Below are 9,635 nucleotides of genomic sequence, written 5' to 3' on the forward strand. Positions count from 1 at the left end.
CTTCAGCTCTCTTCTCTCCTTATTGGTGCCACCAGATGATCAGTAACTCCTTAAAAATAAAGCAGGGTTGTGTCAATATTGATTTTCCCCCTTTCCTCTGTTTCCAGTAGCAACTAAAAATAATTTACAACTCATTTGCGTGGCATTTCTTACAAAAGAAGGGCTGTCGTCATATTTAGAATTCATCTTTCATCTGACTCAAATATCTGTACGTATTCTGACTGTAATGAGAAGGGGGAGGTTTTCTTCCGTCAGAAAAAAATAGTTCATCCATCATCGCAGATACAGGTTCTTTTAAAGGATTTTAATTTTAAAATACTTGGCCTCCTCTCAGGTCCAACATTAGACTTGTTATTCTGTGCTTATTTTTCACGCTTGGAAAATCAAGCATATTTGTATGCAAGTACTTTATGCCTCCCTAAATGTAGTCCATGCTAAGTGGTCTGAATGTCATCAGCAAAGCTGGAAGAGGAAGGAAGAAATAATGGTGTAAGGAAAGTGAGGGCTCTGCAGTGACCCCACCCCATGGGCACTGGGGCTGCTGAGTGCCTGGTGGGAATACTGGGAGCTGGGGTTGGCCATTGCTTCTGGTGGGAGAGGAGGCAAGAAGCTGTACCAGAGGGAGAGTGGGACAAAGCAAGTGAATCAACAGGGAAAGAACCTACTGCTGTACTTGTCCCAGTGCAGCCTCCACTTTGATTACCATGAACGAGAATAGCAACCCACCAACAGATTGAAGCGTGTGTGTCTTCTCCCATAGCCGCCGCAGTATTTTTATCTGCAGGCCTCCCCCACACACATACTCACGCGTTTCCTCCCGTGGAGTTTCAAGGATCTTCACCAGCCTGTGTCATCTGCTTACCAACATTAGCTGTAAAAATACCAGCAGAGCAGGCAGGGTGTTACGTTCAGCAGCCGGTGAAGATCAGGAGTCTGCTGGGAGCCGGCTGGATCGAGCTGTCGTGGTGTCAGCTCTGCGTGCGTCAGCCGGCAGGATTTAAAGTCAAAACACACATAGTGAGGGAGGAAGACAATGAGAAAGTCTGAGTCATACTCTGGTGAGGGTGAAGAGAACAGATTAATAGACAGCAAACATGAATGAAGCCAAATGGCTCGTTTTAGTCACACGGCTCCTTCTTAAACCCAAAATAGGATTTATTTTTAGTCACTGAGGATGAAAAAGAGGCTTTCTTTGCACTTTGCCAAAGAGCACTGAGAGAAGAGTTTTAATTAGCATGGCCCAGGCTCTGCTCTCCTTGGCACCTGGAAGCAGGTGCAGTGGGGTGCTCGGGGCACAGCACTGCCCCAGCCATGTATCACCTATGGGCTTTACTATGCAAGATCACTTACCCAGCACCTCCAGATGCTTCAGAGCTGCTGCATAAGAGAATGGGAGCACAAAGCAGGCAGGGCCCACATATTATAAGTGGGAGAAGGAAGAAAAGGCAGCACTGCTCCCGCTCACAGCATCCAGGCATCTGAGCTGGTGCCCCAGAAGCCGAGGCTACAGCATCACACAGTCAGGGCTCCCCAGGGTCAGAGCACAGCCAGCTCATGGGGTGCTGCTGCTGATGAGGGACATGATATGTCCTATGTCTGCTGGCCAGAATGGCCTTTTGTTGGCCATGGAAGCTGGCATGAGGGAACATACATTGGGAATACGCGGGAGTGAACTAAGTTACTGTTCACCTGTTTCTGTGACTTTTCATTTTAAATAAATGGGTAGAAGCAATTTCACAGCTGTGCACAGGGATTAGTTACATTAGTTAATCCTTTGTTAAATCATCTCAGCAATTCTGCTCTATAGAATCTTCACAATCTTGGGGCTAAGCCATTTCTATCTTAATTACATCAAAGCCTCATTAATATTTATGTTAATCACTCACAAACATGGAAAAGTTCTGTGATTTTGGGTCTCCCTGTCTCTGGCAGAACACCTCTGCTTTGTTACCCATTCACTTGTCCGACAGTGCGGGATAGAAACAAGTAATACAACTGCCACCCATTAACCCTCCTTTTTCTTACTCATTTTTTGAGACTCCATCCATCCTCAAAGCATGAAGTCACACACCTGCACACCTAGTGGAGGCCAACATCCTTCCCTCCCTGAGCCATTTGGGCAACGGATGCTTTGGCAACAGAGGAAGCAAGAATCTATTTGCTAAAGCTATGAGAGCAATAAACCACACTCTGCTTCCTTGTCATAAAAGGTTATCACCATTTTCTCTTGCACTGTCTTTGCTAGCATCATTAGTTTCCGTGGTGCCATTACAGCAGTTTTCACAGCCATAGAACTGTCCTTCTTTGCCTAGTGTGTGCCTATGTAGGTTCCAGCTCTACTGCTGGAAATACATATACATATACAGAAATGTATATAGAGCTGGGTCAAAACCAAATATAGCACTTGGTCATGAATGTGGTAAAAATAGAAAGAAAAAAAATGACTGCAAAGCTCAGCACAAAGCCAATGGTATAGAATTTCTCCCTGAGGAAAACTTTAACCCAGGAGAGGGCAGATAGCTTGATCCCAAACCACCAAATTATCTCACATGGATAAGGCAGGAACGCTTCATGACATGTCCAGTTATCTGTATATTAACTTAAAGGTTAATTCGAAACAAACTTGAGTGCTCACAGCAAAGAGAGAGCACACTGTCTCATGCACTCACAAGCTAGTACCATCAGCATTAAAGCTGAGGGCTTACATTTTGGGGCTGGGCCATACTGACTTTGCATTTCAGAATATACAGCCAGGGAGAGCCGGACAGCATCACAGCAGGTGTGTCCAGGCAGAATGTCAACACAGCAAATTTGTCACCTTACAGACATTCCCTGCTCCATGAGAGTCTAATGCTGTTGCCAGGTGTGCAGGAAGCACATTCTGAGCAGTAAAGAGGAGCACACAACTCACCACAGGCACATCGCAAAAGTGCACATGGGCAAGCTGCTTCTCCCAGCGTGAGATGGGACCCCAGGGGTGAGTACAGCTGGAAACCTGGGCACAAAGCACCCCCTAATGCCTCAGAAATGACTGTCTTTAATAATAACGATCAGGAAAATACAGCATTCAGCCCCAGTGCTAAACCAGAAGTACTTTTTCCAGGACTCCCCTGCCCCCCGATTAAGCACTGTGAATATTTGGTAAGAACTTTTTACTATCATTTGGTCCTGAAACACTCTCATGAGCAAGGGATCAGTAAGTGCTAGGCAGGCTGCTCTTCCCCAGCAGAAATCAAAACACAAGCATTGCCATCAGTTCTCCAAGCGGGCTGAGAGCTAAATGACAGCCCGTAACACTTCTGCAAGCTGGGAAGAACATTTGCCTTGGACCTCTGTGCTGTTTTAGATAGCAGTCTTGCATTTCTCTCAGCTATCAGAGACTTGACTGGCAAGTAAAATCCATATAATTAGGAGAAAATGCTGCAATTTTCCCCTAGGGAAATCCTGTCTGTGTGCCACACATGGCTGCCAAATGCCCTCCCAGTCCCAGGCTGCTGCCTTGTTCTTCTGCCAAGCCCCGTGTCACTGCCTGCTCCTAGGCTGGGAGACCAGCACTGGACTCAGAGGGCTCCGTGCTGGGCAAATGACCCATCCTTACCTTTCTGTGCTTGTCAGGGGCACAGAGAATCCCAAGAAGGGCAAAGCACGGAGCAGGTTTTCCTTGTAAGGCCTTGAAGAATGGCAGTGGGACTGCAAAGCTTCCCCAGCATTAATGCCTATTGTAATTCAGAGAGAAAAAGGCTACAACAACAAATAAATTCAGGAAGAGACAAATGCCCAGTGAGAAAGGCAGCCCATCCACCATTTCATCTAATATGAGTACAGACAATTTATGGCTACAGGCATAGCTGGGCACTCCCAGATCGAGACCAAAATAAGACTCTATGATCAAAGGCAATTTTTCTTGCCTCATAATGGAGGAATAGAATTTAAAAATGGAACATATAGAAGGGAAGAGGGACAGCATAGTGTCTGTATTAGCAGAAATTAGCACAGCTTCTTCTATAAAATACTAAACCTAAGCAATTTTTCTAATTGAATGAAATATACTCAAAACGAACCATTTGTGTCCAGGTGACAGAAGGCTTGTAATGAAAACAGCTGCTTTGATGCTGGGATAGCAATGCAGATTTGAAAGGATTCAAAAGTGAAATAAACGAACAACCCCAAATCTGCACAATCTCATCCCAAATCTGCAGCATCCTTACTCTGGAAATTTTCTCCTGGATACCCTTAAAAATCAAGAATAAACTCTATACATAAACTCTATAGATGCTGTATACGCGTGTTTGGCCAGTCAGAATCTGCCAACAAGGCTCTGGCTGCAAGAAATGCACTTTTCCAGCAGGATTTATTGGCTTCCATCCGAAAGAGCCCTGGCTGAGAGTTTTTCACTCTGAAAAAGCCTTCACATTCACACAGGGCATTTGAACTGAGTAGGGAAAACTGACTTTTGCTGCCACAGGCATCAGTGAGCATAAGAGCTCAGGTAATATTATTTTGCCTTTGCCTGATAGTAGTGACATTGAATTACATGATGCCAGTAGCTTCCCCAGTGCTATTCTTATTCCGCATCCTACAGCTTCAAGACCAGGCAGGTTTCTCCGGCACGGGGACACACCATGCAGGGACAGAGCCAGAGCTGCTCATGGGAGCCTGACCCTCTCCCTTTGTACACATACTGCTGTAATTTTTCTATCTCTTCTATTTCACCATCCTAGGAAATTACCTAGTGTGTCCCTTCCTAAAAGCAGCCCGGTTTTCAGTGATGATCTCTTGAGGGGGAAGGTCTGGGTCAGCATGATGTCTTTCCTATCAGCACCATATTTTGGAGCAGTCTATGCTGCAGCCAGCACCCAGAGTATCCCAACAGCAGCAGATCTGTATGCACATAGAAGTCCAGAGCCAGGAGCAGCTCACAAACATGAGCTGCATCCCCCAGGGACTTAGCAGCCACCTTCCAGAAATGGACAGGCATCCTGTCATCTGTATCTACCACACTTGGCATGATGCTGGACCCCATAAAAGTGGCCTGGTTTGCCCAAAATAAATTATATGTAATTCTAGGCAGAAACAATTTGTTACAGCTATTTAAAATCAGGTCACAAAGCACTGCAATGAATTACTGTCAGGGTTACCTGGAGCGTGGTTTGTGTGTGCTCCTGCGCAGATCTGTAGTCAACGGGGAGCCTTTTGGCTGCCTGTGGTTTTCCACTAGTGCATCTCAAAGTTGAATCAAAAGGCCAGATACCATCTGGCACTGTAGATCTTGCCTGATGAACTAAATGGATTATTGACCATGCAGGGAGGCTTTTGTCATCTGGTGCACAGAAGAAATATGAAGGAAGAACAGCAACCCGAGGAGACATGGTAGACACTGGGAAGAGAAAGAAAGGGCTCAGTTCTCCTGGATGCAGCTGTAGTGCACCAGCCAGTGCAGCTGAGAAGACGTATGTTCCTCTGGAGACTACATCTAGCATATCTGAACTGGAAAAAAACAGATGGTCCAGGGGCTGAGGCAGGAATCTGAAGTCTTACTTTCAGGATCTGTGCCAAAGGGGTGGGATCAAGGGGAACTTTAAGCTAATGAACAGTGATATTAAATGTATGAAGTGAGGCTTACAATATAAGAGAAATCTTAGGAAAAATAAGTTGATGTGAGAAGCATAACAGAGCAAATCCCAGCGCAATTAACCTGTAAGGAATCAGAAATACAAAACCTTCTCCTAGGACTAAATCTATGTACAACTGCAGCTTTCCCTGATTTTATCCATGAAGCAAACAGCCAAATTATAGCCATTTATTTGCATTTTAAAAGTGCTTAAACAGGAGAATTGGCAGTATGTGCTTCAGATGCACAAAGATCAAACTCATTTGTTCTTAATAAAAATCAAAAACATGCTTATGTGTTTTGAGAAGTCAGGATTTGGTGAACGACAGCCTTTAGCTAAGACCTCAAAATACTAATGAATATTCTTAATTCTAGTTTTACGTTGTTACTTTTGACAGCCACGGTTCAGAGACTGTACTGACAGCAGCATCGAGGCAGCGTCAACTTGGAAACAACAAAGAACTGCAGAGGCTTTTCTGTGCCAGTGGAACCAGACAAAACCAAACCAAACCAAACCTCACTCTTATAATTATTGAAACAGTTCAATCACTGCTCTTGCCAAAACTGACACTTTAAGAGTGACAATCTCAACCCCCCCCTCAGAAGTAAAACCAAAAACCCCACCAACAGATAATATCTTTCAGGCACTCAATTCATAAAAAGAACATGCAAATTTGATTGCCACATGGATCATTGAAGGCAACATCTCTGCTGGTACCTATAGTTCGCTGATAAATGTGGTATCTTCCCATGGTAATATTGCTTATTATCTGAAGACTACTGTGACCTACAGAGTAGCTTTTGATTTCACACTTTGCATTGTGCTGATGTAAGTCTTAAATTCATGAAGCGATATGAATTTTAATAACGCTGAGCAAGTCTCGCTTGACATAGCAGCTGCACTAGCCTAAAAAAGATGGATCATCAGATAACAATGTTTACTTGCACCTACAGAAAAATATGCATACCTCAAAGGAATTATTTTATTAGGTACTTGGGTGTTTTTTTTTAAGACAGAAAAGTTGTTGTTGGTTTGGTTTTTTTTTTTAAGTTATTTAATCCTTTGATAATGACGATGAAATTTCTGGGATGGCGCAATGTCTCAGTGAGCTCTCAAGGAATTTCAAGAATGGCAAACCATTCTTCTCCAAAACTTATTTATAAGTGTCGGATGAGTGTAGAACTGCCTTGCATTCCCACACAGACCTTTCTGCCTTAGGGACTATACACAGCTCTTAAAAACCTGAGACGGTTATGATATAAAACAAATCCTAACTATAAAATAGCATCCTAGAAAGAACCAGAAGTTCTTGTTTCGCTTCCTTATAATATGTATATCCACTTCATTCTATAAATGGAATTTGTAGGTGTGAACGTAATTAAGAACAAGAATAGATCATGCATGGATGCAGGGTGGGGTAGTAAAATCCACGTTTCACAGACCACCTTAATGGTGACACTTCCTAACATCTAATTTCTCTGCAATCTTAATTCTCCTTTATCTTGTTTTTGTAGTTTTCTCTACAATGAAACACTGCTTAGAACCAGAAGAATCTGCTGTGAATTATTTATATGCCAGTATTGCTGTTTGCACAAGGATTAAGCCATTACAATAGTCTGAGGGAACACACATCATCTTTTGTGTCATTTCCTCTGGTCTGATTTAATTCAGATTAATGAACTTATGTACTTAGGTATACACCTAAGTAAGAATCCGTCCCACATTTTCTTTCATGCTGACTGATGGCGCATAACAGCTTCCTGCTACGACATGGCATAAGTCTTTCTTTAAAACTATCCTGAAATAGGTAGGTCACTCCGTAAGTAACACCACCTACTCATTTCCATGAAAACCACGATGGATACAAAGAGCACAATAACACTGTTTGATAGAGTAAGTTCTCATCTACTTTTTTTTTTCAACACAGTTACCAGCATTAGTTCAGCATTTTCACCAGTCATTAACAAGAGCCTGCATCTCGTGCTCATCAAAGCTTGTACTAGTGGAGGTGACCTTCTGTCACCACTGCTGAACCATACCACTCACTGCCTCAATGACACCCCTTTGCTTCATATGCACTTCCATGTCAGGCGCCATTTTGTCAAACTGCCCCTCTGCTGCTATCCATCACATGGCAACAAAATGTAATGGAATACAGGCAGAAAGGATCACCCTCTACTGCCATACCACCAACATCTGCCTCTGATGTCAAGGGTTGACATATTAAAATAGGAGGTATTCCTTTCTGAGTAGCCCTCGTATTTTAAGATTTACTCACGGCCCAAGAAAAGTAAAGAAATAAATAAGAAAAAAAAGAACAATTTTCATCAGAATCAAAGATGCTGCGATTTACGTGATTGGTTAACATTCATGACCTCACAGGAATTTTCCATTTTTCCTTTTGTAAAACCTAGATCGAAGGCCCACACCACAAATGGAGAGAAAAAAAAGACAGCTAACTTGTAAGACTGGAGAATGGAAGAGAAATTTCTAAAAGTTAAGTGATCACTTTTGTACTGACGTATTGGCAGCAGAGCATTAGTCAGACAGCCAGAGAGTTCATATTTAATATAAGGATATTTGCATGCACTGCCTGACTACATTTTGATTTGAAGCTAAGTAAGGCAGGATCATTCTCTAATAATTCTCTAAGCGAGTCAGACTGATGCATTCTCCAAAGAATCATGCCTTACAGAAAAATAATCATGAAATATTAATCATTTTCCTATTCAGAGCTACAACTGCCACGAATGAATTACGCTCTCACACACCCCTCGCTGAAGCAGCACCTTCAGAACAACTCTGTGGCTTGCAAGGCCTGTCACTCGGCTGAAATGGTAAATAACGAGAAATAATTTCCCTGAATTGCTTACAGGCCATCCAGAACATGAAACCCATTTGTATAAAAAAAATCATTGTCATTTCACACACGCAGATCTCTGGCAGTCAAAACCTCACAGTATATCATTCAGGGACAGAAGGAAAGAAACTAAATCAGTTGTTCACTACAAATAACCCACCCCATTGTATCTGACATTGCACTGCCTCATTTCTGGGTATTATCTGTGCTCCAGGCTGTGAGCTATAGACAGGATCCTGGGACATAAAGCCCTCTGCAACACTGTAAGATACACATTTTGCTATCACATATCACAAAAATGAAAATGCTCACATGAATCTGTAGGTCAGAAAGTACTTCAAAACTAGTGGTAATGTTCATCAGACTGTTAGATGGTCCAGATCACAGTAAGAGTTCTGAATAGGTGTAACTGGGAGACTTTGTTTCAATGACCCCCTTTTGTCTACTGTCAAATTCAGTCATGTATTCCTTGGGATTCCTTGGGACTCTGATCTTTCTCAATAACAGTTATATATTTAATTTGCTGATAGAATCCCCTTCTCATTATTTAGCATTTGTTACATATGTGCTTCCTTGGAATTATGTTCTAGGAAATACTATAACATCATCCCGCAGTATTTTCCACCTCTTGATACAATAAAAATTAGTTTTTAGACAGAATCATAACTATCAACTATTGCCTCTAACTACCACCACCAGGAATTTCTCAGAATGAGATAGATAAGCCTTGTTAAAAGCTTTGGTATTCATAATATGTTACCTAATTCTCTGAGTAATGGTTGCAAAACACCATCTCCAGCCTCTGTATTGCAACGCCATCTAAGTTTATAGGGACCTTGAAATACTTAGGTGAAGAAACAGTGTATGGTCTTTGATGTATTAAGACAAAAACCAGGGTTGTTCTCAACCAACACTCACTCATCTTCTAGCCAAGGACCTCACATGGAGACTCTGAGGAAACTAAGGAATGCAAAGGCCAACACTGAACATCTGTGACTACCCAACTACTCCTTCACTGTAATCTCAATGCCAGCAGAAAGAAACTGAGTTGCCAAAGAGTTGCCTTTCTTTGGTCTCTGCTAGCACTTAGCAGCCTACAAGAAGACCCTAGACAGAAAGTAGCTTCTCCTCTATAACACAAAATACAGCAACACTGCACAGAA

The sequence above is a fragment of the Coturnix japonica genome, chromosome 9 (assembly GCF_001577835.2).
Source record: "Coturnix japonica isolate 7356 chromosome 9, Coturnix japonica 2.1, whole genome shotgun sequence".
NCBI classification, from domain to species: domain Eukaryota; kingdom Metazoa; phylum Chordata; class Aves; order Galliformes; family Phasianidae; genus Coturnix; species Coturnix japonica.